The 22,722-nt window shown below is 34.1% G+C and overlaps 1 protein-coding gene across 2 annotated transcripts in view; it reads right to left on the bottom strand.

Moving 5' to 3' along the window:
* The window catches only part of Cd36 (CD36 molecule (CD36 blood group)), an 80,486-nt gene extending 70,154 nt beyond the window's left edge, over positions 1-10,332 (bottom strand). The window contains exon 1 of one of the 2 annotated variants that reach the window (XM_076835099.2): positions 10,216-10,332. The gene's annotated coding sequence lies outside the window, so the exon portion shown is untranslated. Of the gene's footprint in view, positions 1-10,212 lie in introns of both variants that reach the window. The other variant, XM_076835070.2, reaches the window with a different exon arrangement.
* Positions 10,333-22,722: the final 12,390 nt, after the last annotated feature.

Raw genomic sequence — 22,722 nt, 5'->3', positions numbered from 1 at the left:
TAGCTAGTATCTAATATATTGTATCCTGAAAAGTGTTAAGAAAATGGATGTTTTCATCACAAAAATATCATTTAGTTGATATTTAATGTATAGTAACTAGGTGAGATATGTTCTCTCACATATGTTGCATTTGTTGTACAGCTCATATTTTAAAAGCATGTATGTTTAAATCAAAGTATTTCAAATATCATACATGTTACATTTCTATAGAAGAAATATGCCTTTTTCATGTAGAATCAAGCTTAATTATAGACTTCTCTCATTTCCTTCTTCCTCCCACTCCTCAACACTTCCACTATAGACATGAGAAGTTAGAAAGTAGATAATTAGATTGGGAAATTTGTTAATGTTTCTACTCATTTGTCTCCATAAATTAAAATACACTGAGTATTATTCAATCATTAACTTGAATCATTTGCTAAAAGTTCTTTCTTTAATCAAAGCTTCTGATGGAAGTCTACATATTTATATAAGTGTTCATAGAATGAATGTAAAGAGTTTTCACTTTGGAAATGATAACCATGTGAGGTGATATTTTAATTAGCTAGTTATATAGTCATTCCAATGAATATTGCAATAATATATCCTAATATATATAATATATATTCCTATATATATTCCAATATGTATACATAATGATTATGTAGAGACTATGTATATGAATGTACATATATTCATATACATACGTATGTACATTCATATATACATTCATATACAGCATGTTTTACATGGTAAATACATGTAATTTATCTGTCAGTTTAAAAAATTAAAGATGTCTTTGTAAAACAAAGTCATGTTATCCCTTTGATTTCAGGAGATAAAGAATATCTTTAAAAGTTTAACAATATATATAACCACATTTATATCAGTTATATTGAAATGCATGTTTTTGAAAATATACCAATTTAAGGTAATTCTCAAGTCTAACATTCTACAATCTGATTATCAAGCTAGTTTTCTGTGTAATAAGGGAAAAGACACCTTATTTCACAAGTAACTTTCACTAAATAAAATTAAATTTCATTCATTTTATATCTGCCAATGGTATATGTATTTTTTCATTTAAATGACAAATTCGATTTTACAGTGTAAGTACAGAAGAAGAATTGATTACCTAAACGATCTGTGCATGCTATAGGTATTGTGCATAGATTTTTCTCTACTTGTGTCCCTTAGTGGTAAAACTACTAGCAAAACAGAAATGAAATTCTGTGTTTAATTACCAATGTGTTGATCATTTCATGGGAGCTAGGGAGGAAACTATAAAGGAACTTCTCCAGAATCCTTTGTGGTTCACCAGAATCTTACCTCAATAGTCCTCTGAGTTGTGGAAATTGCATTCACCATGAATGGATTTCATGAAGTAACAAAGAACTTGGTCATGGAGAGAAAAGAGCCCGCCCTCCAGGGGTTGTGCTGGGACTAGCAGTTAAGTCTTGCTATTTCTAGATACCGCCTGGCATTCATAGCCAGGCCTGGGTGTCCTAGTGAACCTAAGCAATTTCATAGAACATTAGCTTTAGACGGGACACTCTAAGATCAGAACAGATCAAGACAAAAAAGGTCTTATTCTTCCATAATCATATGTGAACACAGCCCAATTATGAACCCCATCCAAGCCTTCCCTGCATGCTTTCCCTTTCCCACCTAATGTAACTGCTGCTTCTTTATCAATTACAGTTTTAACGTCAGTCTGTTTTTCTTTCCCCTCAGATAAAACAGTCATAAAACTATCTTTCCTTGCCTCCTGATAACATCTAATTCAGAGAAAACCACTATTTCCTTTACTTCACTCCTACCCCAAATCAACCAACCAAAGTCCATATCCTATAATAGATTCTACACCTTCTTCCTGGCCTGTGGTATGCTTGTCCTTCTTTACCATAAGTAATAAACTCAACTGGTCCACAGATATGTTCCTGGTGGTCTCTGGTTGAAGGACATTGGCATTTGGGGGGGCGGTCTAAAGAGCTCGATGCCAAATGCCAGTGTTATCAGGGGACTCTCATGTACTTAGTAGCATAATCTCTTGGAAGTTTCGGGAAGATGAGATACAACTTCAAAATACAAATTACAAAATGCCATAATGATGAGAAACAGGGGAAAGTATTATGAATGTGTAAAATGGGTGGACAAAGCTTTTGCTGTTAGAGGAAGAGACCATCTGCTGAAAGGCCATACAATGCCCAACAGCTGTATTACAAGTCTTTTTCAAAATATAGTGAAGAATTTTAAGTCAGTGTCACAAAGTTTCACTCAAAGGAAGAAGTCTCAGCCACTACATATATTGTTCTTATATTTACAAAAGAAAAGTATAATGTAATTAAGGAATTAATGTTCCTCCCAGTTAACAACTAAGACTACAGTAGGGGAATTTTGAATAACTTCTTAGGAAGGATTAAGACAAACTCTGTATTTAGAAAGAATTAAAATCTTAATCAGTGAATTGAGAATTACAGGGTACAAATGTAGATTAGAAAAATGAGTGATGATGGTGATTATTACAAAAGCATAGCAATAACGAATTTCTTAAAGCAGAAATGTGCAGAAAGTTATTCTCATGACAAAATTTTGAGAACTACTATATTAAGGTTGGTCTCATTTAATCACTTGTTAAAACTGATCTATATACTTCAAGATAATACTTCCCTTTCTAGTTTTTAGCATTTGCTTGTCAATCTTTTGTTTTCCAAGAGAAGGAAGCATTTAAAACTGATTCTGAGTTTGGCTCACCCTCCACAGTGCATGTCCTTCCCTAATCTTATCTTGCCCTCAACCCTTTGCCTACATAGCAAGCACCTGCTGGGCAGTCATGCCTGCAACCTGAACCAAGTTCTGCTTGCTCTCACTCCACTAGCAGAGTAACATCAGAACATAGTAAATTCTTGCTCATTTTTTTTTTTGCTCTTATTTTTGTTTTCTGATTCTTAAGACTATTATCTCCCTTTCAAATTCTTTCTTCTTAGTGAAATGTGCAGATTATACTTGAAATTATTTTCTTATCATAACTTTGAGTTTTCATTTATGCTTTTATACCCCCAGTGACATTGGCAACTATTTTATTAATCCATAGCCCTTGTAACAAGTTTCCTAAGTATTCTGGACCTTTAAGTGGGATAAAATGTGAGGATTAACAAAACAAAAATCTGATATCTGCATGACAGAAGGGCAGACTCATAAATAGACAATATGATAATATGACAGTGAGACATCTACCCCCAGGTGTTAAGAGGGGATGCTGGGTTGGAGAAGGGTGCAAAGAGACAGTTGGTGGGGAAGTGATGGCTTACTTGAGGACCATAGAACACAGGTCGAGGTTTGGAGCATGAGAGAGTATATAAAGGCTTATGGGCATTTCACCAAATAGAGACCCATAAGAAAGCATAAGAACATGTACTTGGGCAAGACTTTGGTATAATACACGAGGTCACGAAAAATAAGACAAATCATTGGAAAGAGGAGCACAAATGACTTCAGAAGCCAAATGTAACACAGAATATGCCAAATTGCCTTGAGTAACTAGAAACTTATTCTCAGGAATTCATCAAAAGCAATGTAGGACCACACAAGAATTTTAAAGAGGGAGTGTGATAAAACTTGCATTTAGGAGGTGACTCTGATGTCATGGACATTTGATTGAAGAAAAGGCCAGGAGAAACCTAATGAAGTAACCTAGACAGGAAATTTGATTATTTGAATTAATAAGTGGCTATTGGAGGAAGGCATCAGAAAATATTCTGGAAATATTTAGTGGGGAAAGGGAGACATTTAGAAAGTGTGTGAATAGCCAAAGCCTGCTTAGTAATTAGCTAAGTGGGGGAGCAGGGAATGTCAAGGATGAGTCCAAGGTTTCAGGCTTGAGTGACAAGATGAAGAGAGATATAATTAACCTGGAGGGGAAAAGTAGGGCCAAATTTGAAGGAGAAGTGAGGTTAGTACTATCTGGTTTTAATATTGGCATGTTTACTAAACAATAATGGACCAGTCTATTAATATCTCTTAATTACTCAAATGAGGGAAATATCACTGACTTTAAAATCATTGTAAAAATTAGTTAAGTCTTTTATGTCACTAAATACATGAAAGGCATTTTATTTTACTTATATTAAATTGCTCATTTTTAACAATTATCTTATGAGGTAGATACTATTATCTATCCCTATTTTACAGAAAGGGAAGCAGAGGCAAAGAGGTTTACTAATTTGCCCAAGGTCACAGAGCTGGTATGTGGTAGATCATAATTTCAAACCTAAAGAAATCTGGCCACAGAAAGGATGCTAGACTTTAACCTATAGTTTATGTTGCTTCTCCCTAAATACTAATCACATTGCATAATCATTATCTATGGGATTTGCAGGCACCCCGTAGGGATAAATAGGCATATATCACCCATTCATTCATTTAAAAAGAATACAGAGAAAACATACTTATACATTTTACTGAACACTAGCTATAAGCATAATAAAACCATCTATCATGGAGTCATTTATAATTTAATTTTGAAGATTAAAGCGTACATCATGAAATAACAACAAAATGGCTAGTTTATGTGTCAAAAGGGTTTCAACAGTCAAGATGTGAAGTGTCAACATCTGGAACTTGAACAGTAGGCACAGAGGTACACATGGCTAAACTCAGGAGAGTGATTGGAGCCATGAGATGTAGATTTGGTTCTCTTCAACATAGTTTATAAGTGAAACTATGAAAATAGACAAGATCATTTAGGAGGTGGGAAGATGAAAGGAGAGGGAGAGCCTAGAAAATCTGTAGAAAGGAAAATTGGGGAAATAACAATTTAATCTAGGTAAGAGTTTAAAAGCTCACTTAAATTTTGTGAGCCTCAGAGTTCTTCTTTGTGAAAAGAGTCAGTGGATCTTTAAAGGTGACCTAAGAATTATCCACACTTCTAATGGTTTTAGCTTTTGTTATTAAAAAAAAATGCAACTATTAGGAAAGTAGCTAAGAGTAATCTCCTCCTCTAACTCAGAAAACAAGCCCAGCTTCATAGCTGTTGCTTTGCCATGGTAAATAATTAAGTACTTTTTTTTTTTCCTTCAGAAAGACCGGATCATTGCTTTTATTTATTCTACAGGATTTCAGCTTCAGAAAGCTTTCCCTGTTACTATGTACAGAAGTCCTGCATGGGAGATTTAAGAGAACAAAATGGCATCATGGATACTCAAGAGGAATATTAATGGGATAGAGAAGACAATGGGAATAATTGTACTAAGCTTCCTTTCTGTTTGCCTTTTAATATCAGGAATTGCTTTTCTCCCTTTCTTAATCCTGTCTTTCCTGACTTCATCTAGGAAGGCATGAATTTTTTAAAATATTTATTTATTTGGTTTTAGTTATAGGCAGACACAATGCCTTTATTTTATTTTTATATGGTGCTGAGAATCAAACCCAGTGCTTCAGCATGCTCAGAGGAGTGCTCTACCTCTGAGCCACAATCCCAGCCCCTGATTTTTTTTAAAACTATTTTGGTAAGACTGCAGTACAAGGATGCCAATGAATGAGCTTCTCAAACTGACTCACTGAGAAATTCTCAGTGTCTAAGTCTACGTAATTAGCACAATGTAAATTATAGACTATTTATCCATTAAATTTCCACAATTAGTTCTATGAGGATCTGTTATTTATTTTAAAAACAACAAACAAAAGCAAAAACAGAACACCAAATAAAAATCCCAGCCAGACTTGCTGGGAAGAACAGTATTAATAATGTTCCATTAAACTATCACAGGATTGCACGCAAAAATGCTTCACAGCTGTATTTTATGGTAGAGATTTATGTCAATCTGAATATTTTTAAAAAGAATCAAGTATAAGAGATGAAAGATAGATTTTTAAATTGTTTAAATGATTAAAACTTCTTAAAAGTTTAGTCATAGTCCCAGTAATTGGGAGGCTGAGGCAGGAGGATCACAAGTTCAAGGACAGTCTCAGCAATTTAGCAAGGTCCTAAGCAACTCAGAGATCCCAAGGGTTAGGGATGTGACTCAGAGGTTAAGTGTCCCTGGATTCAATCCCTGGTACCAAAGAATAAATGAATAAAATATAATTTAGTAATAGTGATTAATAGAAAGTAAACATTTTAGTTAGATTTTGCCTTAAAAATATTATGTCTTTTCAATTTGTCAAATACTTATTATATGGCAGGCACTGGGAAAATGCTGCTACTGACATAAGAAGTTGTAAATGACTATTGCCTTCCTGGAGTTTCTCTCTTCACTGGAAGCCAACTCTAAGCAATAGTGTTGATCTGTAAGCATGACCTGCTCACCATATACTACTTGCATTAGAGCTTGTACCTTATTGCATTGTAAATGCCCATTTTATGCCTACTTTGATATAAATATTGCCCTCGCAGCTCTTAAAAGGATGTGGTTCATAGAAACTACACATTTCCCCAAGAAACTAGGCTAAAATTTAGACAACTCTTTGTTCCCATTTCAGACAATTAGTTCAACAAGAAATAAATTGAGAGATTAAATAACCAAAAAGCCTAAGGTCCATACTGTAGTTATTTGACTCTGGAGGAGTTCTATGGGCTACATGAAATTAGTATTTTAAGAATAAATTATGCATTTGAAAAGGCATTGACAAGAAGCTTACAGCAGGCAAGAGAAACGGTTCTGCCTATTATCTTCCTTCAAATTCTATAAGTTTTTCACCCATTTGATCCATTTTTTTTCTTCAAAAGATTGGTCCACCAAATGGGTCTGTTGATGTTGGACATGGTGGCATCCTCCTGTAATCCCAAGGGCTGAAGCACAACATTCAGATCACAAGTTTGAGACTGACCTCAGCAATTTAACAAGGCCCTGTCTCCAAAAATAAATAAAAATAAAAAGGACTGAAAGGACTGGAGGTGTAGTTCAGTGGTAAAACACCCGTGGGTTTAATCAGGGGTGAATCTGTTTGTGGTCCCTGGGAAACTGCTTTATGAATTTGACTGTGTTTATCATAGCTTTTTTTTTTGGTTGTTGTTGTTGTTGTCATTGTTGTTTTGTTTTTTTAGTTTTCTTTTATTCCATGTGAACAAAATTCAGAACTGTGACCTATAAAAAGATGTTGAATTTGTATAAATGTTTAGCATAGCATTGTTTCAAATAGTGCTCTCTAGAGCCTATTGGCACACAGTAGGTGCTCATTCAATATTTTTTGTATAATGTGTCCATGAATAAATAACTCCGAAAGACAGAAAACCATCAATTAAAGATTTTTTAAGGTTCAGGAATTTTTTAAGGAAGAATAATTTTGCAAAGATCCAGTTTACTTACTAGGAATTTATATGTGCTCTATAAAGATACTATGCTCAGGGTTTTATGGTCATTAACCACTGTACTGAATATTACTTCATTTTTAAATTTCCCAGAATGAGATTCAAGAAGTACACCTTTTAATGCATCTGACACATTTCAAATAGAATATTTCAAGTTCCAGACTAGGACATAAATGAATCTATAAATGAATTTCAGCTAGACTGAGGTGTTCTTTATTAAATCATGTCTTAAAACATGATAGGACAATAACGACTAATATATTTTTTGATTTCCTAAAATTACATTAGAAGAAGTGTAAGATTTATATTGAGAACATTTAATGACAGCACAGGTTAATTTAGAGATGAAACTGATGATATGTTAGAAATATTGTCCTTGTTCTACTTTTAAACTTCACAAGTCCTGAAGGGCAAGCACGCAATTCTTTCCTAGCTTAGTACACTCTGGAGTCCTTGGAGAATGCAGCCAAGCTGTCTCCTACATCCCCTCTACAAGGCTTGCCAATTGTCTGTCATTTCCTCCCATATGACAGTGTTTGTGTGACAAAGGTCTCCTAGAATGTTGCAAAACATTTATTTAGTAGAGTATTTAGTAGAGTATTATATTATTATATATTATATTAGTAACTATTTAGTAGAGTGCTACCAAGCACATAATTAAAAGTGGTACTGGTTCTCGACATGGCTTAATTTGTGAGAAGATACCAAATAGAATTCACCTAACCCTTCTCCACAAAGAAATTGGAAAATCTTCTGTGGAACCTCATCATACTAATGTCCCCTTGTAAAAGAAAAGTGTCCAGAGGTTTAGGCAATTTCTGCATTTGTACTTATAATAAACAAAACAGTAAAACTAATTATTATCAGACTAGTTTTTTTTTATATTCCTGGATAAGTCTTTCCTTTTCCTGACACATAGTTCATTGTTTGAGTTTCAGAGAGGCATGTTGAATGAGACAGTATTTAGAATTCTAGTCATCCAATATGAAAACTGTTTCTCTATGTCCCCATGGTTCTTAGTCAACATCCCTCCTTTTGGTGACACACCCTACAATTTTCATTCAAAAAGCTATTCTTAAGAAAAAACACAAACAACTAACTAATACATTTTCCCTTTTCATTCATTTTAAATAATTTTTAATTTCAAAATTTTATGACTTTTTGGTGGGAAAAAAAATCACCGAGAGGCTGAGGTTGTGGCTCAGTGGTAGAGCACTTGCCTAGCATGTGTGGAGCCCTGGTTTCGATCCTCAGCACCACATCTACAGCTAAAAAAATATTTAAAAATATATATATTTTTAAAAAGTCACTGCAAAGTTTAGTTCATAAATACTAAGAATATCAATATCAAATGAAATTCCTCAAGAAGCAACCCCAATGAACAATTTGTGCCAAAAGCAAAATGAGTCATCTTCACATCAGGAGCATTATATTATATATTTCTTTGCTGTAAGAGAAATCTGCTATCATTTAAGGTCCTACCCCTCAGTCTTAAATTCTTTGCTAGAGATTTGTCCACACTTTGAATGCTTTTCTTTTTTACTTTTTCCTGACAGCAGTTTTTCTGAGTTCAGCAGCTTATCTGTTTTCCCAGGTGAGTTTTATTATCCTCAGGTGTTTGTTTTCTTAAACTCTTAGAACAGTTCATTACGAAGTTGTCATTGTCTTTTACAAAAGGATCTGATTTCAAATAATTGTTGTTTTCGTAGTACATCATTTGAAAACATTTCAGACATTTCTCCTTCCCTCTGTCAAGGTTACAGGAGTCTCATGTATTGCTCCACCCCTCCACTTTTATTAACAGTATACCTGAGAACAAGGCAGGTATATTCTTTATTTGATCCAAACCTCACCTGAGTTGTCTCAGAGAAAGGAAACAAGGAGTTTGCACATTTATGAGAATCAACCAGAATGCTTTCCCCAGAATTCCGTATAGCACCAAGCTACTATTCTGCAAAAACTAAAAGCTACTGACTTTCAAAAAGTAAAACAGTCTAATTCATGTTCAGGCTTTGAAAAGTAGCATGGAGAAACACAGAGAATTGCTGTTTTGTGTCAGCAACTGATTCCTCTCTAAATAAGCATATCCTTATTAAGTTCCCTTTCTGGATAAGTCATTACTCTAGAATTACTCTATTCTTTGCAGCTTCCTAGTCTTATACAGCATTTGTGAGCACACCCTTAAAAAAAAATTCTACTACATAACAAAATCTCCCACAACCCCACAAACAACGGAACTGTTGCCTAAAGTCAGTAAAATTTTCATGGTCACAAATGATGAATACATTTCATGGTGTGGGAAAACTGTTTTCTTTCCTTTCTAGGAATTAAGAAGATGGCCTCTTTAAGATTATTTTAGTATATTTGCCAATTGTGACAAACAGCCAAAGCATAAACTTTCAGAGTTTTATAAATAAAGGACATGCAACCTCTACTGATTTTAAAAACAGTTTTTCCAACTTGGAAGAGAAAAATCTAATTGGTTGGGACTTAGAGATCCTTTTTATGGGATTAATATTATAAAAGGCCTATAAGCAAGTAAATAGGAGTTAACATAAAATACGAAATTAGATAAGGACTCATCAGCTAAATTTAGAGAATATGTAGGAATAAAAAATTCAACTAAATTTACATGATAAGTTATGTTTTTTATACTCTCTAAACAAAAGACATGAAGTGTGCAAATGGAAACTTCATAGGATGAATTTAGAGACTTATGAAAATGTGAAATTTAAGGGTTAACATCAACTTTGGTTGCAAGCTCATAAATACATTTAAAAAAGCATTATACACCAAATTATTATAGCAGATAGCATTTATTTTCCTCAAGGCCTTAAACTAATGACTGTTATTTAGTAGATGAAAGTGTATCAATTACAACGATATTTATAGCCATGCTCCCAAACAAGAAGAATTTTGCTCACCACCTTCTAGAAGAGCGTGCTTGCCCAGTCGTAGGACCTCAAGACCAGCTTCAGAGAGACTGTGGGAGGAGAGGCAGAAAGTAAACACATGATCTCTACAGCACAGCAGCTGAGAGCTCAGAGAGGAGGCCCCGGCTCTCCGGCATTCATTTATCTACAAGGTTGTCCTAACATCTGAAAGCCATTGATATCCTGAGCATTCTAACACTTCAGGCACATGCCAAACACAAGATAAATATAGATCCCTGACACCTGAGACAAATGAAATGGAAGTTAACTTGAAAAATCTCACTCATTTTGTGCCTCACTTGAGGAAAATAAAACCCTTAATCCTTTTCCTGCTGAAACCTGTTATGCCCCTAACAAAGAATTGTGGTGCTTATGAAACATGAAAATTCAAATTATTACTTGTTAATAATCAATTTGCTCTTCTTCATGATTACCGGTTGCTCTGATGGTAGAGGCAGGCTCAAGTTTCCCTTTCCTGATGGAGTACAAAAGCAATATGCACTATTATAGTGAATATTGAGAATTATTTAGTCAACAAACAGGTTTCTGCTTCAGTCACTGTTACAGGTGAAGTGAGTGAAATATAAAGTCTATCTGGTAAACTTTCTTAGTATTCATTTTCCTATGTATTTTTAGGAGTAATTCAGTAGTAATTGTTTACCTCAATTAATGAAGTGGAATGTAGCATGTGTTGCCAGGGTGCTTAGGCTTAAATTATTTACTTATTTTTTGTTATTTATTTATTTTTTATATGTGGTTTTTAGATAAATTTTTAATCTTTTGAAACAATTGCATAATGTATTTGATTCCAATTGGAAGTTGCACCTATGAGTAAGGCTCTTACTCAGCCTGAAATAGTCCTGTGTTTACAAAGTTTTACTCTGAAGAAATAATGACATTTCTAATAACAAATACCCTGCTAGGATTCATACATTAAGAATCTCTATTTTAAAGCAAAGTAAGCAGAGAAACTAGAAGGGTCATACTGCTCTCTCGATATGCTGAGGTATTAAATATTTTCAATTTAATGTATCTTTTACAGAATAGTATCAAGGGAAAATGATAAACTTCTGAGTTACCACTCTTTAAGTGAAAGTGTGCTGTAACCAATAGTACCCACCACTACAGGAAGAAAAATGGTCATCAAATAGCCAAACCTTTGTTTTCATAATTTTTATTAATGCATCTCATGCATTGAGCACTGTCTATGCATATCATATCATTTCACTCTAGTTTCCTAATCTCAAAAGAATTTTTCAAATCAATTTAATATTTTAAGCACATCTTCCAGAAAAGAAAACTGAAAGAATAAATATTGACAGCTGGACATATGGCTAATAAGTAGTTCATTTGTGAGCCCAATCCACACAATTTTGACTTAAGAGCAAGTTTTCTTTTTCATCCTACATTACAGTTACAAGTTAAAAATGAGTTTCATCTGCCCTTTATGTGTATCAGATTAGCCATCCTATGAGCAATTGCAAGGCTTCTTTTATTTTTCTGTTTAAGCAAAGTTAGGGAGAGCATAGAAATTGTCCCTATGGAGTATTGCTATGACACCAGGAAATCCCCAGAAGCATTTTATATCTCTAACACAAAGAAAAGATAGAAGATCTGTAAACCACAATCTGTAGGCAAGGTTAGCTCTCATCTTTATGTTTGTCAAGTTCTTATTGCCAGTTTGTAAAGCGGAGTTTGACTTAGGAAAGCCTGGAGAGGGCTAATCCTCTCTGTAATCTAGAGTTCATCTAATCCTCCCAAGCCCCTGCCCCAACCCCATTATGTATCAGAATCCTTATATCAGAGAAAACATGCAGCATTTGTTTTTTAGAGATTGGCTAACTTCACTTAGCATTATAGCCTAAACAACAACTTTTAAGAAATTGCTTTATTAACGAAGTGAGAAGACAAATGTTAACCCAGCTACACATGAAATATGGTGTAATAGAATGCCTCTGACATTCTAAACACCATCATTTCTGAACATGAATTCTATCCTATACGTAAGATGAAAACATCTTAATTTTTTTTCCATGCATTATATATGCATCGTCTTTAAAGTTTTCATTCTTTGCTGGTGATCATGTTATGAAGGGTGTGTATTGAGGCCCAAGGAAGGGTAGTGATGGACTGAACTAAGTAAATGGTAAGTAATTGGATAAGATTACTGACCCTCTCCACCCAGGGAATCCATCAGAAACTCTCTTCATCAACTGTCTTCAAAACTGAACATTTTATCACAATGTCAGTTGAACCCAGGAGCCCCCACTATACCCAATTGGTTGTCTCTCTAGTGTTTATGAACCAAACTTTTGAATGAGGCAACACCAAGACCTTTTCTGAGGAAAAGTGAACAATATAACTTTGAGCCATTAAAATTGGACTAACAACTGTGCTGCTGCTACCAGCTGTTGCTAGAATGTTTTTCTTAGACATTATTGTGGAACTTCCCATATCTTTGTGAAATTCTTTCCTCAGAACAAGCAACTAAATTCATCTGTCCACATGTAAGGTCACATTGACACAGGAGTCCCAGTAATGTTCATATTTTCTCTCCTTCCCAATAGTTCCCAAGTCCTGTTTCTTCCCTGCCTTCTGCTATCCCTTCTTCAGATTTTGTTCTTTATCTGGCCAGCATCAGCCAGTGTGACATTTGATTTATCCTTCAGTATGTCATGCTCACTGTGTTTAGAACTTTTAAATTAATAGTGTGATGCTTTTCAAAATCCTCTCAGATACACTGAAATTTTATATAAGAGATCAGTCCCTCAATTGTATGTTTCTGCCCATTGTGTAAGAGTTAGCAGCAAACTGTTCTTGAACATCTGGCTCTGAACCTAACAGGGAAGGAACAGTTTGTGGCCTTCCAGGGAAAATTGGCATAAACTGCACTACCTAATTAAAAACAATGAGTAATATTCACTGAAATGTTTGCACATTAACCTTGCTAACTTGTGTCTAGTAAAAAACCCATTTGAGAAACACCGTTGAATAATTAGCTTTTTAAAAGTTTGTATTTAGGACCTGAAAGGCTATTGGGGCACTCATTTGGAACTGCTTCTATTAGCATACTCTTCTTTCCAGGGTTCACTGTTTGTTTTTCATGTTAGCATGGAATAAACAAGTTCACCTAAAGATATTCTTCATAAGGAACACTTTCAGAATAGATATGGTGAAGGTTTAATATTAAGCTTCTCTGCTTAAATCATTTTCCTCAACTCTATCACATCTGAAATGTCCTTATTGTAAACATCAGTTTAAGGTAAAGCTTTTATAGTTACTTTCTCTAAAAATTGACTTTAAAATATTCCTTTCTTAAAAATGTTGAGTGGTAAGGTGTTTTCACCACACAAGTGATAACTCTGTGTATTTACGCAGATGTTAATTAGCTAGAAAACTAGTGATTCATAATATGAATATAATTTAAAACATCATCTCCTATATAATGCATTGCAATTTTATCTGACAACTTTAAAATGACATTTTATGTGTTTGGAAAAAGCATGCTTTAGAGAAGATTGCTATGTGCTTGCTATTAAAAGTTAATAAAGATTTTTGGGAATCACTACCATCAAAAATAATTTAATAAGTCTTTGAAGCCTAAAATTATTGCTGAACTTTATATCCTTTTCTCCCCTCTCTTCCAATGTCACCTTCAATAATTATAAAATCCTTACAATTTGCATGAAACAATATAGACCGAAAACTACGTTGTTCTTAATTTTTACGATGGATGGGTGATAATTTAATCATTTATTTATTCAATAGCAAGATATATTAAGATTGCTTATGTGTACATATTACAATAATCCTTTAGGGGAAAAATGATAAATTAAGAGCCAAAGATTGTTCTCTTAATCATCTTATTGTTTAGCAAAAAGAGACAAAGTTGAAAATCCACTGACTATATACACGTGTAGGTTTAAACTTGTATATGTATACATGTGTATAGATATCTTTTTATACATGTAAATATGCATGGATACATAAGGGTAGTGTTTGTGTTCATGTGTGCATAGGACCTGAATGAGCTAATATCTAAAAATCAGTAGGTTTTCCTAGGAAACAAATTAGAGAAGCATTCAAAGACAAGGAATCAGCAACTGCAGTGAGCCTGCCATGGATAGAAAAGAGCGTGGTCGATTTAGGTAACTGAAAGTAGAAAGCAGAAGGCTGCCAATGTGGTGGGATGATAGAGGATAGGGAAGAGTAATGAGATATGATACAGGACAGTTAAGGATAGTCCAGGTATCAGGGATTTGTAGGGATTTATCCTAAAAACAAGGAGAAGCCTTTGAAGTATTTTAATCTGCAGAGATACATGATTGGACCTAATTTACAATGATAGAACAAAGTCTCTGACAGCATTGAGAATGATGCATAGAAGAGATGTGAGAACGGATGTGGACCAAAAGCAATAGGAACTCTTGCTAAATTGGCCTAAAATGGGGGAAACTTTAGACTAAAGAAATATTTAGGAGGTAAAATCAATAGGTTTTGGTCATGGTGGTGGTATGTGAAGAAAAGGGAATGGATTACTTGAAAAATATTTTTAATAAAAAACGATTACAGAAATTGTTCTAAACACTAACATGAAAACTCATTCTTTATATAACACATGAAAACACATCAGTATGTAGTAAGTGCTGAAAAATTATTTCCTGAATGAAAGCATAAATGGATGAGTACATGAATGGGATTTTATCCCATGTGAATTCAGGGTACTGTGATAGTGCAACATCAATACAATCAGTCCTTAGTCTCCTTGGGATCTTCAACTTGAGGTTCTGCATATGAAGATTCAACCAACCAACTATGGAAAATATTTGAAACAAAAGTATCTGTACTGAGTCTGTTAGACTTACTTTTTGTCATAATTCCCTAAATAATACAACTATTTATAAAGCACTTACATTATGTTACCTATTATAAATAATCTAGGAATGATTTGAGGTATATGGGAAGATTGTGTAGGTTATATGCAAACATGAAAACTTTTTATTTAGGTTCTGAGTATCTTTACATTTTGGAATCCTCAGGAGTCCTGAGGATTGGAGGCAAGTATACTAAGAGAAAACTGTGTACCTCTTTACTTTGGTTTACAGGGTTGTGATGTAGAGAATAACAATATGATACTTTAGAGACCAAAATTAAGATACTTAATTTTCACAGAGCAAAGACCACAGGACACTAGAAGAAACCAAATATTGAAAGGAAACATGTTAAGCATGACTTAGAGAAACTCTTTAAGAGTCTTAACACACATCTGGTTATGTGTATAGAGCTTGTAATCTAGTGGAAACTTAGGTCCCGCTGGACCAAGAGCAAATAATATCCACAGGACATACAGTCCCTTTTCCAGCACAACAAAACAACAGGCTGATAGCCAATTATGGTAGAAGCCAAGCAGATGTCCCACTGGTTTTTAAATCAGATACAGAGCCTTCATTTATGATAATTACTCCTTGCATGTTGTAGCATTTTTTGTCCATAAATTTTTTTTCTGACATTATCAGTTAATCACTAGCAATAATCAATTCTTATGTACTTTAAGAGTAACTGTATAGAGTGGTATTAGCGAGGTGTAGCTCCAACCTCTTTTGTTCAAGAGAAACATGGGGAAGATTAATCAGTACAAGGCAAAAGTTGATAAAAGAGTTTTAGCAAAGTTCTGGAATTGAGACAATCAATCTTTATCATATGATTCTTTCACATATGGTCCCTCTATTTTTTTGTATATCTTTTTCAGTTAAGATCAGGTACTTATTGTCTTTGCTGCTTTCTGTCTACAGATCAGCAAGCTCTTCTTTATTTAGCAGAGGTGTCACTGAGTCAAACACCTGGCTTAGCTCATTTTCAGGGCAAAAAAATGGCATCTCTGTCCACTTTTTGCATTCTTTTTTGTTCTACCTGTATTCTAAATGTAGGTATCTGTCAATGTCTAGGCTTATATTTCCCTTTTCCTTCCTGTATCTTCCCTTCTTTGACATATGATCTCTCTCTGTACTTAATTTTGTATCACTACCTAATAATTTAAAAATCTATTTTATGACCCATAAATTCTACCCTAATAGTAAAATTAGTTCATGATTTTGAAAATTGTCTATACCTTACTATAATATCTACTATATCATTTAATATTTTAACTCCTGAGATGATAGTAATATTTACTATTTTATAAATTCAAATGGAAGTTTAGAAAAGTTAATTGACACATGTCACTCTCATAGTGCTAAGGTGGCTGGACTTGGGATCAGATCCCCACATATCCAGGTCTTATACACCACATACACTCATATGCTCTTATACATCCTGGTGTGATTGACTTATTGATTCACCTGCATGTCAGCCTCCCATGGACACCTCCACCCAGGTGCCTAAGCAGGTCTTCCCATCGCTTTCTCTAAGTGCATTGTCAATTTTTGTAAATTATATCACCACACTTCTGTCACCAGCTTGAAACTGTCCTTATGCACCCAATCATCTTCCAGTTCCTCACAATTCTAACATCACCATGCACTTTCCATATTCTCCTGTATTTCATTTTTGATTCCCCTATATAAAGTTCAATCAATAACTGTCCACCTTGACCATCACCATGGCTGCATAATTGATCTCTCTGCATATAGATTTTCTCCCCTCTCAACTATAATATTAATTTCCTAAAAACATAAATTTATATTTTATGACTTATTTATTTTAAATAAAATATTAATGATCATCTTTTTCTAGTTAAAAGACTTTAAGCTCCTTAGACCAGTATTTAAGACCCTCAACTATAATTTCTATTCTGGTATGTAGTCTGTTCTTCAATGAAACAATCCCTGCAGCATTTCTCACTGCTTCAAATATCCCCTTTATCTAGAATTTTTAATTCTTAACCTCAGTTTTTCTCTCCAAATTCAACATTAACAAGCTATGTATACCTGATAATTTTTTAAAAATACTATGTCCAGTCTCCATCCCAGCCAAATTGAATATGAATAATGGTATTTCCACATTTAAAAATTGTTGTTAGTGTTTTCATAAGCCCATTTGACATCATTGTGCAAATGAAAGAAGCCACTTCTTCAAGACACTTTACTGTACTCTGCAAGACCATTACGATAATATATGTCTATTGATATACATATGTATTTATATTATCACTATGTATATCATGTTATGTATAATGTTTGCATTATAAATAATATAGCATATATAATCATTCACATACAAAATATAAATAGCACTCTTTATTTTTGTGTTATGCACAGCAAGCATTACAATATTCAGCATCACACAATAGTCTTCCAGATTCAATGAAAGCATCTCATATGTGATGTCTTCTTCAATTTCCATTTCCCTGGAAAAAGCTTTGTCTGTGATAAGATCCTTGATTATATCTTCATCCTTACCTGCCTATGTTCCAATTCATACTTTCAGCCAAAATATTCTGGCTTCCTGTAATGTTCAGGATTATATTCTGCCTCTGGACCATTCCTTCAGTGGCTGTTCCTACAAGATAGACTCCTGTTTCCCAGATATCTACACCCTAGTTTTATTCACTCTTTTCACTCAGTGTCTCTTCTCAAATATTATATATACAGAAGCCACTTTTTATCATAATGGTCTCTCATTATATGCTGTCTTCTAGCCCCACTTTATTGCATTTATTATGATACATATTTTACCACATATTAATTTTGTATTTAAAAATTTCTAGTATTTATATTCCCTGTAAAAATGTAAGCTCCTTAAGACCAGGAGAATTTTTCTGCCCTATCCACACTGATCAGAAGAATACTCAGCACAGAGATACATCTGGTGTGCTAAGACATATATTTTTTTTTTTTTTTTTTGGCTACTGGAAGAAACTTTTTGGTATATCTTTATTTCATTAAAAACAATTAAAACTGTTCAGAATTTAACACTGAACCTTAATTCCTTGAAAGAATATCTGTGGTCAATGAAAAACCTATAGTTCAATACATAGATTTTGGATTATTTGTCTTGATACAGGAAGATGGGAATTAATACAAAAAATAAAAAAGAACATTTTGTATTATCTTTTATTACTGCATAATAAATTAGCACGGATTTTGTTTTTTACAGCAGCGCCCATTTATTGCTTCATAGTTCTATGTGTCAGGTATCCATGCATAGGATAGCTAGATTCTCTTCTTAGTATCTCTCAAAGCTAAAGTCAAAGTTTTGGCTAAGCAGAATTTCATTTGAGTCTTGGGGTTCTCTTGTAGGCTCACATGATTTTTGGTTGAGTTCCTTGCAGTTGGAGGACTGAGGTTCCTGTCTCCATGCTGGTAGATTCTCAGGATTTACCCACTAAGAGGCTGCCTTAGGGTCCCAGCTATGAGGCTTCTTCACAATGTAGCAGCTGTCCTCCTTAAAATCAATAGAAGAGTCTCTCACACTTTAAATTCCAGTTGCCTTTTTAAGGCTTCCTATCTGATTAACTCAAGGTCTACAAAATCCCTTCACATTTATCACAAAACATCTACAACACAACATAAAGTATTAGTCTATTTTCCATCACTGAAACAGAAGGCTTAAGACTGGGTGCCTTAAAAAAAAGGAAGGAAGGAAGGAAGGAAGGGAGGGAGGGAGGGAGGGAGGAAGGAAAGGAAGGAAGGAAGGAAGGAAGGAAGAGAGAGACTTCTTTAGCTCACAGACTTAGTGGATGAAAGTCCAAATAGCCTAACACTGGTTCTGGCACATGCCTTCCACCCCACTGTGTTCCATCATGCCAAATGGCATGTGCATCTGTGGGGAAATACTGTAAGACAGGTAATTAGAGAGCAGGGAGGCATCAGCCTTTCTCTTTTACAACAGCTTGCTCTTGAAAGAAATAACTCACTCTGTAAGATCAGCATTAATCTTTTTGGCAACCATTTTCCAGTAGGTGCTACCTCTTGAAGGTTCCACCACCTCTTAATATCACTCAACTAAGGACCAAACACATGAACACTTAGGGACACAATCAAACTGTATTTGAACCATAGCATACACCTTAATCACTGAAGTTAAAATTATCATATTTGTGGTTCTTTCTGCATTTAAGGAAGGAAATTACATATGTGTGTATGCCAGACAGCAGAAATGTTGGGGGTCAACACAGAATTCTCTCTACTACATGTAATATGCTATTATAACAAATGAAGCCTAATCAAAGTTGTTAATAGTCATATCCTGAAGAGTGAATAAATGACTATTTATTTCTATGGAATTGGCACAGCTATTGAAGCTTCTTATTGAAGCTTCCTGCAGTTAAACAGAATTATAGTGTTATTTAAATTCCAGTAGTTATCATTCTCAGTATTAACAATTATTGTGCTTGAAGGCTATGAAGGCATGCAGTGGTAGAGTGCTTGCCTAGCATCACAAAGCCCTGGATTCAATGCCCAGTACTGGGAAAAAATTAAAATAAAAGAAATTATTGTACTTTTGATCACCATCTTACGTTAATTATTGGATTTGAATTTAAAGACAATAATATAAATAATGGTACCAGGAATATTAAAATATTAACATGTTACCAATGCCACAACCATCTTATTTTAGAGTTATGCCTTATATTTTAAAAAGATACAGTCTCATATCAGGGATTATTCATATCAGGTATTGCTATAACAGTAGTCATGTGATGTGAATCCCTGCTCCTTGTCAAGATAACTGCATAATTTTAAACACATCTTCTAATCCTAATGCAATTTCCAATCTTAAAATTAGTGCACTATAGATATATATTTCTATTTAATAATGAATATCTAAATGTAAAACTGGCAGCCCATTTTCTCTTTGTATAGGAGCAATCTGAGGCATATTTGTGGAAAGTAGTGGGGGAGTACATGAAAAAGTAAGAAGTCTACAATTTCTTGATCAGTGCAGAGATCTCTAAACAAATACAACCGAAGAAGCTATCATGGTGCCAGTGACTTTAAAATTTGAGCATGAGAAATTAAGATTTTCTAAGCTTATGAACAAAATATATGTGATATTATATAATCCTGCCTTTAAACTGATTAACTTATTTATCAAGTGTTCATTAGACCAAATTTTATAAAAACTTTTTAATCTTTAAAATTTGGTGCAATGAATTATAAAGATGTAGATGACCTGGAGCACTAAGCTCTTAGTCTTAAGCCCTGGAAAGTTAAGGGATGCTATCAAACAATACTAGGGTGCAATTGGGTCTGGACACATGCAGACAGCACACAGTAAGGCTGGGAAGAAGTACCAACTTCCAGGGCTTGTATATCACTCCCCAACTTATCAACAATACACACTGAGCCTCATAAATACCACAAACAAGTTGTGGTCACACTTAAAGTACAGCATGTAAGACAGAAACTTCTTGGGGAGTATGGCAAACCTAGGTGTATTAGAGATATTACTGTATTTACTTTTAGTAATCTTGTGCTCTACAACTAAAGTTTCTGTATAAATGTCCTTCCTCAGGTCCTACAATTCTTAAGTGGCAGTGTGGGAATTCAAACCAGGTTTTTCTGCCTTTACAGATAATTTCTTCTCCAGCAAATCTGGCTACTCAGCCCACCTTCCACCTCACATATTTGCATATCTTTTTATTTACTGATATATCAAATTTCTGAGTGAATGTAAAGCACTAATATTATTATTTTCAGTTTTTATTTATTTATATTCATCAATTAACATTTCCAAACATGTTATTGCCTGTGGCTCATTTTTTTCGTTAAATATAGTGTTTAAAAATAGTGTTTGGGCTGGGGTTGTAGCTCAGCGGTAGAGAGCTCGCCTCACATGTGCGGGGTACTGGGTTCAATCATCAGCACCACATAAAAATAAATAAATGAAATAGAGGTATTGTGTTCAACTACAACTAAAAATAAATATTTTAAAAATATAGTGTTCATTTTTAATATCATGATAATTTTAGTTACATTAGTTTAATTATATAGTTAATGAATAACGATCTTTTGTTCAAAATTTAAATTTAGTTCTCTTAGCTATAACAGAGAACTAAATTTAATTTTTCCTAACAAGAAAATTTTATTTTGAAATAATTAGTCATAAAACATGTAATTTGTTAGTGCATAAATTAAAAAGTTTCATTAACAAATATATAATAAAAAGAAAACTGGAAGTCAACTAATTTTTGACACTAAATATAGAAAAATATTATTCATACATGTTAGAGTCTGTAAACAAGTCTGGATGGTGCCTGGCAAAATGCCAGAGAGTGGTTTGTGAAGTAACACCAGCGAGCCATTAAGTGTGGAGATTCCTTATTGGTTGACTGCTGTATCTATTTTATGTTAATTAGATAAGCTGTGTGGAATGTATAAATACCGTTCCTGTCCTACAATAAACGGCTCCCATTCCTGCTGTATCAAGGTACACAAGTTGTTCGTCACCCCCCACCCCCCCGTTATTTTGCCCAGGCAGCCGGGCTGCGGCACATACATTGCTATTTAATTTTTATAATTTCACAATTAAAAATGTATCATATTCGTTTTCATATGCATAACTTTTATTATGAGATAAGAAAGAAATGCTAACTGGAAACACTTTTCCATTTGTAGTTTAATTTGGATGCAACATGTTTGTATCTGTAAATAAAAATGTAGCATATGACACTATATTTTCTTTTTGATCATTTGTGTTAAAATATTAGAGATAATTCTTTTTGTCTTATAGTAATATTAATCAACTTAATGTAATTTTTAATATAATAAAGATAGCATTGTTTCAACTTTGCAGATGCTTATGTGCAGAGAGGAATAGATGATAGATGTGTTTTTTTTTTTTTTTTACATTCACCTGTGGTTTTTAATATCCTTATATTTCTCAAAACTTTTAATCACTGACATATAAAATAGTTTTTAAGATGATAAAAAATGATGATTTACAATTGAATAATCTTTAATCTTTATACCTGACAGTGTGCTGAGAGCCATAGCCAAGTAAAAATGATGCATGGCATTTTTGGTTGTAAGGTGATGCCAGCAAGCCATTGAGTTGATATGATTATGTTAAGATCTGCATTCAATCGGATATTAGACCCCTGCTGTCCACCTGGGCCTGCTAGGGACTCCTGGAGAGTTCCCATGGTTGGGGAAGTGCGGTAGGAGGGAATTCCAAAGGAGGGATTTCCTGTTGGTGTGTGTGTCCGGGAGAATGCCGCATGTGTGGGTCGATATATTTCCTGGGAGCATACAGGGCATTGGCAGGAGTTTCAAAATAAAGTTTGTTCCTGTTTGAGTGGCTCGTGATTTTGTGCCTAGCCAGACTGCGGCAACAGTGCTCAGTTTTGATAAACTGAATGGATGCCTATTTGACACCAAGAGAATCCCAAACTGCCAATTTCTTTTTTTATATATATAATTATATTCCAAGTTGATTTAAAAAGAAATCAAAGCAGATACCTTTACCACCTCTATCATTGTTTATTCTTAAACATCAGTAGTTAAGGAAAACTGCCTTATAATAATAGATATAAAACACATTACTTATAGATAAGATAGC

The sequence above is a fragment of the Callospermophilus lateralis genome, chromosome 1 (assembly GCF_048772815.1).
Source record: "Callospermophilus lateralis isolate mCalLat2 chromosome 1, mCalLat2.hap1, whole genome shotgun sequence".
NCBI lineage: Eukaryota > Metazoa > Chordata > Mammalia > Rodentia > Sciuridae > Callospermophilus > Callospermophilus lateralis.
This window is presented reverse-complemented; position numbering and strand designations above follow the sequence as displayed.